This window comes from Talpa europaea, assembly GCF_964194135.1.
Source record: "Talpa europaea genome assembly, chromosome: 8".
In the NCBI taxonomy this organism is placed as follows: domain Eukaryota; kingdom Metazoa; phylum Chordata; class Mammalia; order Eulipotyphla; family Talpidae; genus Talpa; species Talpa europaea.
The window spans coordinates 85,443,919-85,458,505 of NC_140075.1; positions in this window are offsets into that span (position 1 = coordinate 85,443,919).

The window sequence follows — 14,587 nt, forward strand, 5'->3', positions numbered from 1 at the left end:
TATATGAAAAGTGGAAAATACATGGATGGAGCTACTCTGTCTTGCATGCTCCAACAGATGCTCTATTTGGTCCCTCTTTACAGCTTGGATACTTTTTTTTTTTCCTAAAGATTTTTTTATTCATACGAGAACTGGGGTACGGGCCAGAGGCAGAGGCGCAGGAGGGCACGAGGATTCACCAGAGACAGAGTGGGGAGCAGAACAGGCAGATCTACTGAAATACACTGCTGAGGAGAGCAGCGGGCAAGACAGGAGAGGTCTGCTGTGCCATGTGGGTATCTCCCTCCCTGGCCTGCCAGGAATCGAACCGGCACTGCAGAGGCTGCAGACAGCTTCACAGCACTGCGCTCAACCACCAGTGACACCAAGGAGGCATGCCTTTTTTTGTTTTTTCCAAAGATTTATTTATTTATTCATGCAAGAACTGGGGTACAGGCCAGCAGTGCAAGAGGTGAGAAGATTCACCAGAAACAGAGTGAGGAACAGAACAGGCGGACTGACTGAAATACACTGCTGAGGGGAGCAGTGGGCAAGTCAGGAGAGGTCTGCTGCGCCATGTGGGTAGCTCCCTGGCTGGCCAGGGATCGAACTTGTGCTGCAGTGGTTACGGATATCTTCATAGTTTGCGTGTATATCCCTTGCACCACCAGGGAGGCCCACAGCTTAGATATCTTTGCATGGCAGCCTGGTTCCTTTCCAGCATATATGGAAGACCTCTGAAAACTGAAACCTGAATTTGGATGTCCCAGAATGTCACTTCTATCTCATTCTGTTGGTTAAAGCAAATCAGAGGACCAGCCCAGATTCAATTGAGTCTTGATGGAAGGAGCAGGAAAGTCACCTTCAAAGAGGAGTGGGAATCGGAAGGAATAATTCACTGGAGTCATTTTTAGCAACCCACAGCAAGGGTACAAACAGAAAAAGTATTAAAAAGATAAGCAGAAAATACCATCGAGAGCAATAGGCCAATCTTGAAAACTAATTAAAGAAATTAGAATTGTGGTTAATTTCTCCTCTCCCCCCTATAGAAAACACCAAGACCAAATAGTTTTACAGAAAAAGTCAATAGGTTCTTCCTCCAACTCTGTTGATGGCCAAATTCAATAGAAGAGAGAAAGCATGTATTAAGAATGCCATCTTCCTTACTAAAAATAAAACCTACAGCCTTTGTAAATGTGGGCAACTAATCTTTGCATCACCAACTTAATCTCCCTGAAATACAGCAGTTCTTAGGGGTCTTCAGCCCACATAGCCTGCCCACTGATTCATTATCACTGAAACATGACTGGTTTATTTTAAACAGAACTTCACTATAAATGCTAGGGGATTAAGAAAGGGAAAACCTGTTTTACTGTATTTCTTAAACATTTTTTATTGGGGATATCTGAGGGTAAAAAGAACATTCATAGTCTATTCAGTGGCCTGAGACAGCAGCCCAAAGTGATCCATCACATTCTAATTCAGTCAAATTCTCATGTTTTCCTTAAAAATCACAATGATGCCTTTTTCATCATAAAATGTGAATTCTATATGGAATTTATTTTAATATTAATATAATATTCATTCCCAAAATCTTCCATAAAGGTAGGTGCCCCATCATTATCCTGTGATTAGGTGTTTTCCAGTGTAAGAAGCACAGAAGAGAATCTTAATTTGCTATATATCTGGTTCAGACCCAAGGGAACCCAGACATAAAGAGATCTTGCCTATTTCACCCCTTTACCTTCTTGTTGCTCTTCATATTTGGGGAATTTCTATCAAGTCCACTACCTCATGTCTGTTCCTACATGCCCAGACAAGACTTGTCTACTTTTCTAGCACTGGTCTGTATAGTCTGTTTCCTGACTGAAGATCCACTTTTTCCTGAGGTTTGTGGCATGGTCTCATTCAGAGAAGCCATCTAAATAGACATGTGGCTTTGCTCTTCAATCATATTTTGGCACATCATGAGAACCTCAATATTTTTTAAAAAGATTTATTTATACATACAAGAGCTGGGGTGTAGGCCAGAGGTGGGAGGGGGTAAGAGAATTTACCAGAGACAAAGTGGGGAGTAGAACAGGCAGATTGACCAAAATACATTGCTGCGGGGAACAGTGAGCAAGATAGGAGAGGTCAGCTGTGCCATGTGGGTTAGCTCCTTGGCCCAAGATGGAAATCATGCTGCAATGGCTGCAGATAGCTTCATAGTGCTGAGACTTAACCCCTTGTGCCACCAGGGAGGCCCTGAAGCTCAGTATTTAATTGAGAAAAATGCATATAGCCAGGGAGGAGTGTTCAGGTGTGTGTAATATGTGTAGTAGTATTATGGTAAAATGAAAAATTCCTTGCCAGATGTTAAAGCTATATTTCAGTCTTACTAGATATTTATCTTACCACTTACTAGATAGTTATCTTTGGGCAAATGGTGACTCAATAACCTTTGTTTTTCCATATATCATGGACATGATACTATCTGCCTACATAATACTTTATAGAGTTATGTTTAAGAGAAAATGGAAATAATGCATGTGGAAATGTTCTGAAAACTGTAAATCTCTGTGGATAACATCTACTGTTAAAATATTTTTTTTTTATTTATTTATTATTTATTTTATTTGTTTGTTCTGTTCATACATGCACTGGGTACAGTCAGAAGCGCGGGAGGGTGAGAGAATTCACCAGAACCAGAGTGGGGAGCAGAGCAGGCAGAAGGACCGAAGTACACTGCTGAGGGGAGCAGCGGGTGGCAGGAGAGGTCTGCGCACCATGTGGGATCCTCCTCCGGTGGCCTGGGAGCAGCCGGGGATCGAACCGGTGCCGCAGAGGCCGCGGGCAGCTTCGCAACCCAGCGCTCAACCGCTGCGCCACCGGGGAGGCCCTGTTAAAATATTTTTAATTGGAAAAAAAGAAAATGCTGTTCATAAATAACAGTCCGTTTACACTATTTTTCCAAAATTACTAATGAGACTCTTCTAATATAGTCTTTGGAAATTATGTTTCCTAACAGTGATTATCTTGGGCTAATTATTCCTTTTAACAAATTCATAAATCATCTAGTAGCTTCAACAAATATTATAGGCATAGAAGGGAATAGAGGGAACCTCTGGAACAAAGGAATTAATGGATTTTTGTGAAACTTTATTTATCTACATTATATGTAAAGCACTTCTAGATCAAATTGGCAAATATAGCACAGTTAATTTAGTTGATGTTTTTACTTAAGAAGGATAAATTTTTCTGAGCTAAAGAGACATTTTTAAGTTAATAAGTATAGGTTTATAAAATTATTGTTGTCATTTCTAAAAACTTGAACTGTGCAAAATTTATGATACATTCTAGACTAAAATAATGGCCTAAAATGAGAATAGTATTTCAGTATTGAAAATTAATGATTCAGCAGTTACCCTAATTATAGAAACCCTGCATAAAAAACTGTCAAGATAGCAGCTATAGAAAAGAGGTCATAGTGCTGCTTAAAAAAAAATTAAAATTCCATTACTATTCTTGGGTAAATGAATATGTGTATACAGGAGAAGGAAAGTTATAAATTGTCGATTTTCTAGAGGCAGGGAAATTATGCCAAATGATAATTATATCAATGAATTCAGGTGTGTAGATAGTGAATTCTTTTTATATATCTGATGACAGTGTGAATTAATATAATTCTTTTGGAAAGCACTTTGGCAGTATGTGCCAAGAGTCATAAAAACTACAGATCTTTTTTGACCCCAAAATGCCATATCTAATGATTGATCATAAAATCAGATGCCTCACAGTTTCCTGACAATGAAAAATTGGAAGCAATTTAAATGTCAGCCTGGGGAAATGGTTTAGTAGAGTCTAATTTATTTGATGGCCTATTATGCAATTACTAAGAACATAAATATGAAAGTCAAATAACAACATAGGGGAAATGTAATGTAATGTGACATAGGGTTACTGTTAAATGCAACATACGAGGTACCTGCTCACTATTGAAAAAAGTAAACAGGACTATACCGAAATTATAGTAACTATACCAATAATTATAGTAATTTAGAGTGTTAATATGGAGAGAGAGAGACTTGTTTCTTTCTTCTTCAAAATGTTAATATAAGATGCTGTTACTTTCCAATTACTAATATGTTAAATTCGTTTCACAATGTGAATGTTAAGAAAGATCATAATGACTGTAAATTTTAGACATGCTCAGTGTCTAAGTTATAAGATCTTAATGTGTTTACCTAGTTTGGAAGATGAGGCAATTGCTCTTTCACCCCAATTGCTGTAGCCATCTTTAATTCTCTAAAAGGGTATTAATCAAATGGTAAGAGTGGCTGGCCTGGGATCAAACTCGTGCCGCAGAGGCTGCAGAAAGCTTCATAGGTTGCGTCTTAACCCCCTGCACCACCAGGGAGGCCCTGTACTGACTTTTGGATAACATTTTCTTGAAGTTTAAATGGGGGAATGAAATGATTTAAGAAATGATAAAGTTAGAATGTTCTTTTCAATGAATGTAAAAATCCTTAGCTTGCATTTGAAGCTTGCCCCCACCCCTAGCAGCAAGTAAATAAAGCAACCTTTTTTTTAAAGATTTATTTTTATTTACTCATATGAGAACTGGGGTACTGGCCAGAGTGTCTGGGATGAGAGGATTCACCAGAGACAGAGTGAGGAACAGAACAGGCAGACTGACTGAAATACACTGCTAAGGGGAGCAGGGGGTGAGACAGAAGAGGTCTGCTGCACCATGTGTGTAGCTCCCTGGCTGGCCAGGATCGAACTCGTACTGCAGTGGCTACAGATAGCTAGTGAAATAAAGCAACTTTTACTTACTTCATCTGATGGGCTTTATCTGTAGACATCTTGAAATGGAATCTTGAAATCTTGAAATTGAATTCCCCCCCAGAAAGAAGAGGAATCCTTTGATTCAAAAAAAAAAAATTAAAATATTAGGGGTGCAGAGTAATTTTAGAATCTGCCGAACCTGGGCTCTCTTGGAGATGCTCCATTTCTGTTTTCAAACTTCACTGAAGCACTGAAGTGGATAATATCAATGCCTACTTTTTTAAAAAAAAGATTTATTTATTTATGTATACAAGAACTGGGGTACAGGTCAGAAGTGTGGAGGAGGAGAGGATTCACCAGAAACAGAGTGAGAAGAAGAACACGTGGATCTACTGAAATACACTGCTGTGGGGAGTCAGGAGAGGTCTACTGTGCCATATGGGTCACCTCCCTGGCTGGGGATTGAACTCCTGCTGCAGTGGCTGCAGATAGCTTCATAGTGCTGGAACTTAACCCCTTGTGCCACCAGGGAGGCCCTTAATGTCTACTTTATAACATCATTGTGATAGTTAAATGAAATGTCTAAAGGGCTAAACACAGCAGCTGAGGGTAGTAAACACTTTAAAATAATAAAATAAACACAACACAACAAAAAAACATTGACAGCTATAAATCAGAGACTTTCTGCAGGGGATGGTGAGGGAGAAGGATCAAAAAGAGGGTGAGAAGAGCTCAAGGGACTATGGTGATGGTGCACCGGTGAACTGGGTGATGGAAATTCTATGGGTACTACACCTGAGAAAAGAAAGCAAACATTGTAAAAAAAAAAAAAATAATAATAAAGAAAGAAAGAAAAGAAAAGAAAATGAACAATGGATGTAAAATATATATAAATAAATAAATTATTTAGGAAAAAAAGGCTGTCACTGCAGCTGACCACAGTTGGGAAAGTTAGGATGGCGACCAAATCCTATGAGCATCCCTTCATTCTCTGGACCAAGCTTGTTTCTGGCAAGACAGGTAGTGGGGGTTGAATGGCAAATTAATCAATTAATTACTTTTCTATGAATCAATTTTCCTTAAGGCTGGAAGTAGGGTGGAAGGGGTTCTAAAACCATTGGAATTCAAGAATAAAGAAATTACAGGTGTAGGATTCTTCTCTAAAAATTCTGTTTCCCTATGTCTTAATGTTGCTCTTATTTCATATGCCTAATACACTTAATGCCTAAATGGCTCTAGAGTCCACATAAACCAAGCATTGGACTTGAAAGTTAGTGAGATAAATGTCATATGGAAAGAGTGTGGGCTTTGGTCCATAGACTTGAGTTTAAATTCCAACCACGACACTTTTTAATTCCATAGGTTAAAGTCCAAATACAGGGGCCTCCCCTGGTGGCGCAGCAGTTGAGCACTGGGTTGCAAGGCTGCCTGCAGCCTCTGCAGCGACAGTTCGATCCCCGGCCACTAGCAAGGGTCCCACAAAAAAAAAGGTCCAAATACAGCCATGGGTAAAAGACTTAATTCTTCCAAACTTTAGTTTGATAACAATATCTTCTCATAGACTTTTAAGTATACGTATAGTATTGTCTTCCTCTGCATAGACAGAAAATAATGCTTTAGTTGAAAAACAAAAGTTCCATTTTCTCAGTTGCTTTTGATGTACTCTTTCTTAAGAATGCTTGCCTGCCCTGCAGGGTGACATCCAAGCTCCAAAGCCCATAAAAGCCATTGGCATTTGGACTCAAACTTCCTTATAAAGTTTATTTTCTACTGGTCACCCTTACATCACCCATATTCTAACCATTGGATTTTTCTCTGTTTATGAACAAGGCAAGTTTTTCATTTTCTCATGCCATTGTCACTCTATTCCTTCATTTAATGTGTCATTCTTAACTCTTTTTACCTTATACACTCCTATTCTTTATTCAAGACTGAACCCAAATAATAGTTAAAAAAAACTTTTAAATAGTTAAATAAAAACTTTTTCATGAAAGTCATCCAAGAAGAATCAACAATGACTTTTTCTGTGTTTAGTAATGTTTGTGTTTAGAATATGTTGTGCCTTATTGCCATTGGATTCACCGTATCTCAGGAATCAAAGTTGGCCTACTGGGCTTGCATGCCAAGAGTTTTTTGAAGATCAGCATTCAGTTGAAATAAAATGCAATATTTAAAAATGATATATCTTGTGTCAATTCCATCCTGAGGTCATTTTTTTTCTTTCTATGTTAAATATACAAGCAAAAAGTTATGTAACTATATACACATATTTATGTATATGCATACATACATATATATATATATACACATATATATACATATATATATATATATAAATCATAAATCCTCCTGTTGGGAAGGTAAGTATTTTTTTCTTTTCAATGGAAACTTTAGCTCATCTACTTTAATTGCTACAGCATCAGAGTCGGTATTATCTCCCCTTCATTTCGGAAAGCTGATTGCTTGAACCCTTCTTTAAAGAAACCAAGGAGCAGTACAGCAGATTCACCATGTGGTGGCACCTGAAAACCAGTATCACAGAGACTTGTATTAGGCATGTGTCCACAAGTTTTGGCAGTTAAATTTTTAGCACATAGATTGTAATAGGAAATTAACAGAAATCAGCAGCTGTAAAGTCATAGTAAAAGAAATCAGGAGATAACCTGTATCCTACTAGAAGATGATTACATAGGTATATACACTATGTGAAAATTCATCAAGCTATATATTTAAGATTTGTGAGTTTTACTATTTATATAATAGTGCAATAAAAATCTAAGTTAGTATAAGTTAGAATCTTTTTATATAAGCCACCTTAGACTTTGCCCTGTAGTTGAAATTGAACACAGGAAAAAATCCTGAGTACTAATTAGTAACAATGACCTTAAACAGTATGAAACTATTTTGTGATAGTTATTTTAGCTTATTGCAGTAATTGTCAATTTTATTTTTTTTAAAGATTTATCTTTATTTATTTATACAAGCACTGGGTACAGTTAGAAGCGTGGGAGGGCGAGAGAATTCACCAGAGCCAGAGCAGGGAGCAGAGCAGGCAGAAGGACCGAAGCACACTGCTGAGGGGAGCAGCGGGCGGCAGGAGAGGTCTGTGCGCCATGTGGGACCCTCCTCTGGTGGCCGGGGAGCAGCCGGGGATCGAACTGGCACTGCAGAGGCTGCGGGCAGCTTCGCAACCCAGTGCTCAACCGCTGCGCCTCCGGGGAGGCCCACTAATTGTCAATTTTACAAATAAAACTGAAGCATCAGCAGCACAACATTGCTGCATTGACATGTATACAGCTCACAAGCACACCTTTAGGTGAAAGAAACAGATCCTAAAGATCACTTTTATATAAACTTTTATACAAAGTCCAAAATTATTTTTAAAAATTATTAAAAAAAAAATAAGAGGATAGGATAATGAAAGATACAGACAGTCCCTGCATATGAAGCTGAGTTTAGGACTTAGGGACTGCAGATAGATAGATGATAGAAAGATGATAAATAGAGAGACATACATCCATGTACTTGGTAAAATATTATCTACAGTAGTGGATACTGGCTGTTTCTGGCCAGGACGGTCTCTTTTGGTAAAACATTCAGACTCCATTCTATGTTACTTGGTTTGGGTGAACCTGACCCCAAGCCCATCACCACAATTGAGATGATCAATTCAAGGATGGGCATATAAGTCAGTTAGAACTGATGAACACTTGAAAATCAGTGAGTAGTGGCTGACTTACTGAAAGAACATTCATTCTTGCTTTTGGTAGCCATCCAGTCTATCAGGGCTGTCAGGTACATGCCCTCAGAGGGCACCTTTCAACTGTGCAAAAGATGAAGTAGAAACCCAGAAAAAGTATCTCGTGGCACTGTGGTGTCCTCACTCAAAATGCACCTGAAACTTCTCACAAATTTTTCCCTTCAAATGAGACAATAAATTCACTTATTTCTTAGGGCTTCTTGAGTTTCTGTTTTCTATCTGTTTTCTGTTCTCTATCGTCCTAGAGATAAATATTTTTACATTCCTTTCAGATTTTTTTTTCCATATAGATGTATACTGTATACCTTTCTATGAAAAGAGAATTGTTTATAAAATTCCACCACTTTCTCTCCACCTCTCCCCAGAGTGAGCCACCACCTTATGGATGATGTACATCTGTTTTTGGAGACCCCCTATCTGTCTGGAAAACCCCTCATAGGCATCAAAACTTTAAATATTTTCCAATGCCTGTCAGGGAAAACAAACAGTTACAGTTGTTATCAAGTTAAATCTCACCAGAAGCTGTTAGCACACTTCTAAGTGATTAATTTCACATTCTTACAACAGTAAGTCTTGCAAAGTTGCTGTGAGATGGTGACATACTGTGCCAGACTCCTGCTTAATGTGACTAATAAAGAACAGAGAAGAAACCTGCCTCATATGAGGTCATTGAGTTATGATCACATATATATTATACTATAACTTATTTTGACCAAGAGAAATTTTTTTAAAGACTTAATTTTATTTATGCATACAAGAACTGGGGTGCAGGCCAGAGGTGTGGGGAGTGAGAGGATTCACCGGAGACAGAGTGGGGAACAGAACAGGAAGACCAACTGAAATAAACTGCTGAGGGGAGCTTCAGGCGAGTCAGGAGAGATCTGCCCCGTCATGTGGGTATCTCCATGGCTGAGGGGCATCAAACCAGCACTGTAGAGGCCACAAACAGCTTCACAGCACTGTGCTCAACCACCTGCGCCACCAGGGAGGCCCTGCCCTTCTTTTGAATAGTGTTCACTTTTCCTGCCCTATCAGGTCAGTCTTAAAGTTTCAGGAAAATCCTAGATATTCACAAAGTTCAGGCTAAAAATTTTTGCAGTGTAAGCTTATCCAAGGAGTTAAATTTTATCATGCCATCCTGACTAAAAATAAACTAAAACTCCAAACCTGTAGGATAACCAGATGTGACATCTGCTGAGTTGTCCTGTATAAACAAGCAATAAATTACAGAGTGAAAAAGGAATGTAGCAGGTGATAAATCAGGAATGACTTTTGACATAAACTGATGATATTTTTACTTCTGGAACAATCAGAGGTATTTTCTTATTTTATACATTCAATCTTTTTTGTAAGATATTTTATTTAATAAAAGTATGAGATTTAATGAGAGTTTATTACATTATCTCTGGGAGTGTGAATGAGGATTGCTTTCTTTCATCTGAATGTTCCTAAATGAATAACTTTTGTTTCAAGATCTGCCTTTCTCCAAATCAGGTATGAAATTTCCTTTGAAGAGGGCTCAACTAATTCAGAAAAGTTTAAATTCTTCATAAGGAAAATCATTTGGACTTTTAATTATTTCACCGTTTCAAGAAGGTGGCAAAGTCTTAAATTCTTTTGTCCACACCTTTTTTTTTTAAATACAAGAATTTAAAGAAAATAAATAAGTCTCCCCTAAAGACACAAGGAAAGAAATCCCTAATTTACAAAGCCTTCTCAGATCCTTGTGATAAAGTATTCACAATCCTGTTCTCTTCCAAGAAAATTCCAAGGCACTCTAGGTTACAATGTGTGTTGCAACATTTTATTTATGTTACCTGTGGATTATTTAATCACTGGGACTCACCCACTTCATAAACTGTGTCTACTATTTACCTTCTGTGTGACACCCACATTCCTTCCACTTCAGCTCTCAGGTAAAATTGGTAAACCCACACCTGAAGCGGGAATTGACTCCTGCTTAGATGAGAGAGATATGGGATTAAGCACAGTTGCTTAGAAAGCAGGCACTTGTTCTGAAAACTAAGGTTTTTCAGTCATTATATTCCAGCCTAGGAATAAACTTCTGTAGGACACTTAGTTGAATAGCTTCAAGATTCACGTCATGACCCCTTTTCCTGAATGTTTTGATCATATCATTATTAGCCCATTGTCTTTTATCACTTCTGACAAAACTAGTCAAATATTTGCAAATCTTTTCAGGCTTATAAAGTTACATGTAATTATTCATTGAATTGCTGAGCTACTTCCATTATAGGACACACCCTATAAATAGTGGAACCTAGGCCAAAGATTTAGATGCAAATAGTAATCGTAAAGCAACCAACCCATTCCGGGTAGATTTATGAATGGTTCTAGCAGCCACATGCTCTTTGCGGTTGTTTGTAGTCGCTGTACTCCTCCATACACTCCACTCCTCGACCCTCGACACCGCACTACCACCACACCACACTCTGCTGCACCACCCTTATAAATCAGTCTCTTAGCTCAGGTGTTCCCACCTATGCATGCCCACACCGTACTCCAGGTGCCCGCCATCAGGCATGCACTCAGGACCGCAGGGTTCCATCATCCATCCTAATGGCGGGAGGGCAGAAAAGCCTGACACCTTTTACCTACCCTACAGTAATATCTGTCTTATTAATATCTCCTGGTTTTATTTCTACTAGATACTAGTGGTTAATTTATCAAATAAGAAAGATAATCCACTGTATTATAATTATCAAGGAGTAAAAATATTGGCTAAAAGTATTGGCTGAACTGTGTCCCTGCTGTGAAATATTTAATGTATGAAATGTAAATGTCATAGGTCAATAGGCAAAAGGCAAAAGGAAGTCATAACAGATCAGAGACAAAAATCATTCACTTTGACAATAGTTCTAACAAAAAGATCCAAATAGAGTTAATTACTATCCCTGATTCAGATTGTAACCTGAGAAATATTCTCAGTACATCGTGACTATATTTTAAAGGAAAAGAAGCATAATATGTTTGAGTCTGGAAGAGCAATTGCGGTCAATGAATTTAATGTCGTAAAATTGTTTTTATTATCACATTCAATGGTATGTAGGAAAAAGTTAATAGAACCTCTCTTTCACACCTGGAACGTATAAATCAATCTTGTTTAATAGATGGATCTCTGTGCTCATAGTAAACTCATAGCAGCTGGTTGGTATTAATCTCTTTCTAATTAAAGAAGCATATGTTAAAAATTCATCATTCTGAACTAGAGCAATGATGTTTAATCTGTTTCTCTGATCCTTTTTACGTTCTCCATTAAGCAATGCATGATGATATACAGCTTGTCATACAGAATATGGGGTAGTAGAGTAACATATATTTAGATTTGGAGTCATACTTCTTAGATTTGAGTCCATGTCTCTAATTAGCTGTGTGTTGTCAGGCACATTACTTATTCTCTCTGAGCTTCAGATTCTTTGTCTGTAACCCAGAGTCATTCCAGTTATCTCACAAGACAGTTGTGATGATTAAATGAGCTAGGGCATGGGGAACACACCAAATACATGCCTTTGGAAAACTTTTAAAACTTTTAATTATTGAAAATCTCAAATGTGTTCTCTGGGTAAGAGAAGGACACAGCTATCACCCAGTTTCAATAGTCACCTACTCATGATGTTCATCTGGGCTGTGATGTTCATTTACACTTCACTCAGTATTGTCTTCCCCAAAAGGAATATTATAAAACAAACTGCAGATATCATTTTGTTTCCATCCTTAAATATTTTAGCATGCACAAAGATACAATCTCTCTTTTAAAACCATAACTATAATACCATTATCATATTTAAAAATTTTAACAACTATTTAGACAGTGTCCATTTCCCTGTCTCATAAAATTTTTTTTCATAGTTATTTTGTTTGGTCAGCTCTCCTGCCCTGCTGTGTCTATACAGATGCCTCTCTTTTTCTTTCTCCTTTTCCTAATAAACCTGTAACTTTAAAATATAAAAAAATTCTGTTTTACTCAAGATTTGATTAAAGTCTATCTGTAACATTTGGTTAATATGTTTTTCCAGTCTAACCTACAACTATACTGTGCGATATGGTACTAGCCACATGCAACTATTTAAACTTAAACTAATTAAAATAAAATAAATCCCTCAGTTGTAATAAACACATTTCAAGTGCCACAAAACTACACAAAAAGTGCAGATAGAGAACATTTCCACCATTGTACAAATTATTATTGGACAGTGCTGATCTACAAGTCTTTTCTCTCTGTTTTATTCTTTGAAGTTTAACTTTTGGGGAAAATCAAGTCATTTGTCATAGAATTTCTCATATTCTGAATTCTTCTGATTGAATTTCCATCGTGTCTTTTAACATATTCCTTGGTCCTTTTTTTTTTTTTTTTAAATTTTTATAGAGGCATGTTTATTTATTTATTTATTTGTTTGTTTGTTTTGTTTATACATGCACTGGGTACAGCCAGAAGCGCGGGAGGGTGAGAGAATTCACCAGAGCCAGAGCGGGGAGCAGAGCAGGCAGAAGGACCGAAGTACACTGCTGAGGGGAGCAGCGGGCGGCAGGAGAGGTCTGCGCGCCATGTGGGACCCTCCTCTGGTGGCCGGGGAGCAGCCGGGGATCGAACCGGCGCTGCAGAGGCTGCAGGCAGGTTCGCAACCCAGCGCTCAACCGCTGCGCCACCAGGGAGGCCCCTTGGTCCTTTATATATAATTAAAGGTAAGAACAAGAGACTAAAAAAAGTCTGTTCACCTGTTTTGCAAACTCAAGTTCCACAATGTGACATTGAGCACATCAACTGACCTATCTAAATATCAGCGACCTCATATATAACATGGGAATATAGTAACAGTACCTATACCATAGTGTTGATGTGAAGATTAAATGAAATAAAATGTTCTGCCTAGTACACTGTACAAAGTATAGATTAAGTATATATTGCTCATATTATTATACTTGTTATTGGGCACTGATTTTTAAATCCTAGTCTATTAATTGGACACATCAGTACCCTCTATGGGCTTAAAAAAACACACAACTTGCTAGCAATTTGAATTCAGGAGGTTGGATTGTGTGTCCTAAAATGGTATTTTTAACAAATTCTTTTTGATTCTAAAGCAGCTTTAAGTTTGGAAACTGATAGCTTTTTTATGTGTCAACTTGGCAAGGCTGAACTTCAGTCCCCAGAATTTCTTAATGACATGCTTTCTATTGAGGTAGATAACTAGAGATCTTCTCTTGTAAGAATTGGAGAAGAGAAGGGGACAACAGTCATTTTGTAGCACACACATACCCCTTCTCCTAGTTATTCAATTAAACATAGGTGCTACTGTGAAGAGATTTTTGTAGCTCTAATTAAAATCCCTCATTAGTTGACTTCACGTTAATCAAAGGGAAATTAGCTTGGGTAGCCTGACTTGATCAACTGGAAAGCTTTTAAAACAAGGCTTAGTCCAGGTCCAACTAGCTTCACTGGTGAATTCTATCAAATTTTTAAAGAATTAATATCAATTCTTCACAAACTATTGTAAAATAAAGAGGGATTTTTTTTTTTAACTTAGTCTATGAGAAAAGTATTGCCATGCCAAAGCCAAAGACATCAAATGAAAAAAGAGAACAATATCTCATGAATTTTTTTAAAGATTTATTTATTTTTATACAAGAACTGGGGTACAGGCCAGATGTGCAGGAGGGTGAGAGGATTCACCAGAGACAGAGTGGGGAACAGAACAGGCAGACTGAAGAAATACACTGCTGAGCGGAGCAGCATGTGAGATAGGAGAGGTCTGCTGCACCATGTGGGTTTCTCGCCGGCCAGTTGGGATCAAACACACACTGCAGAGGCTGCGGACAGCTTCACAGTGTGGCACTCAACCGCGTGCGCCGCCAGGGAGGCCCTCTCTTATGAATTTTTATACAAAAATTCTCAACAAAATACTAGCAAACTAAATCCAGCAACATATAAAAAGGGTTATATACCACAACCAGAGAGGTTTATCCCAGGGATGCATGGTTGGTTAAATACCTGAAAGTAATTAATGGAATATATCATATCAATCAAATAAAGGACAGAAGCCATATACTTATTCAATA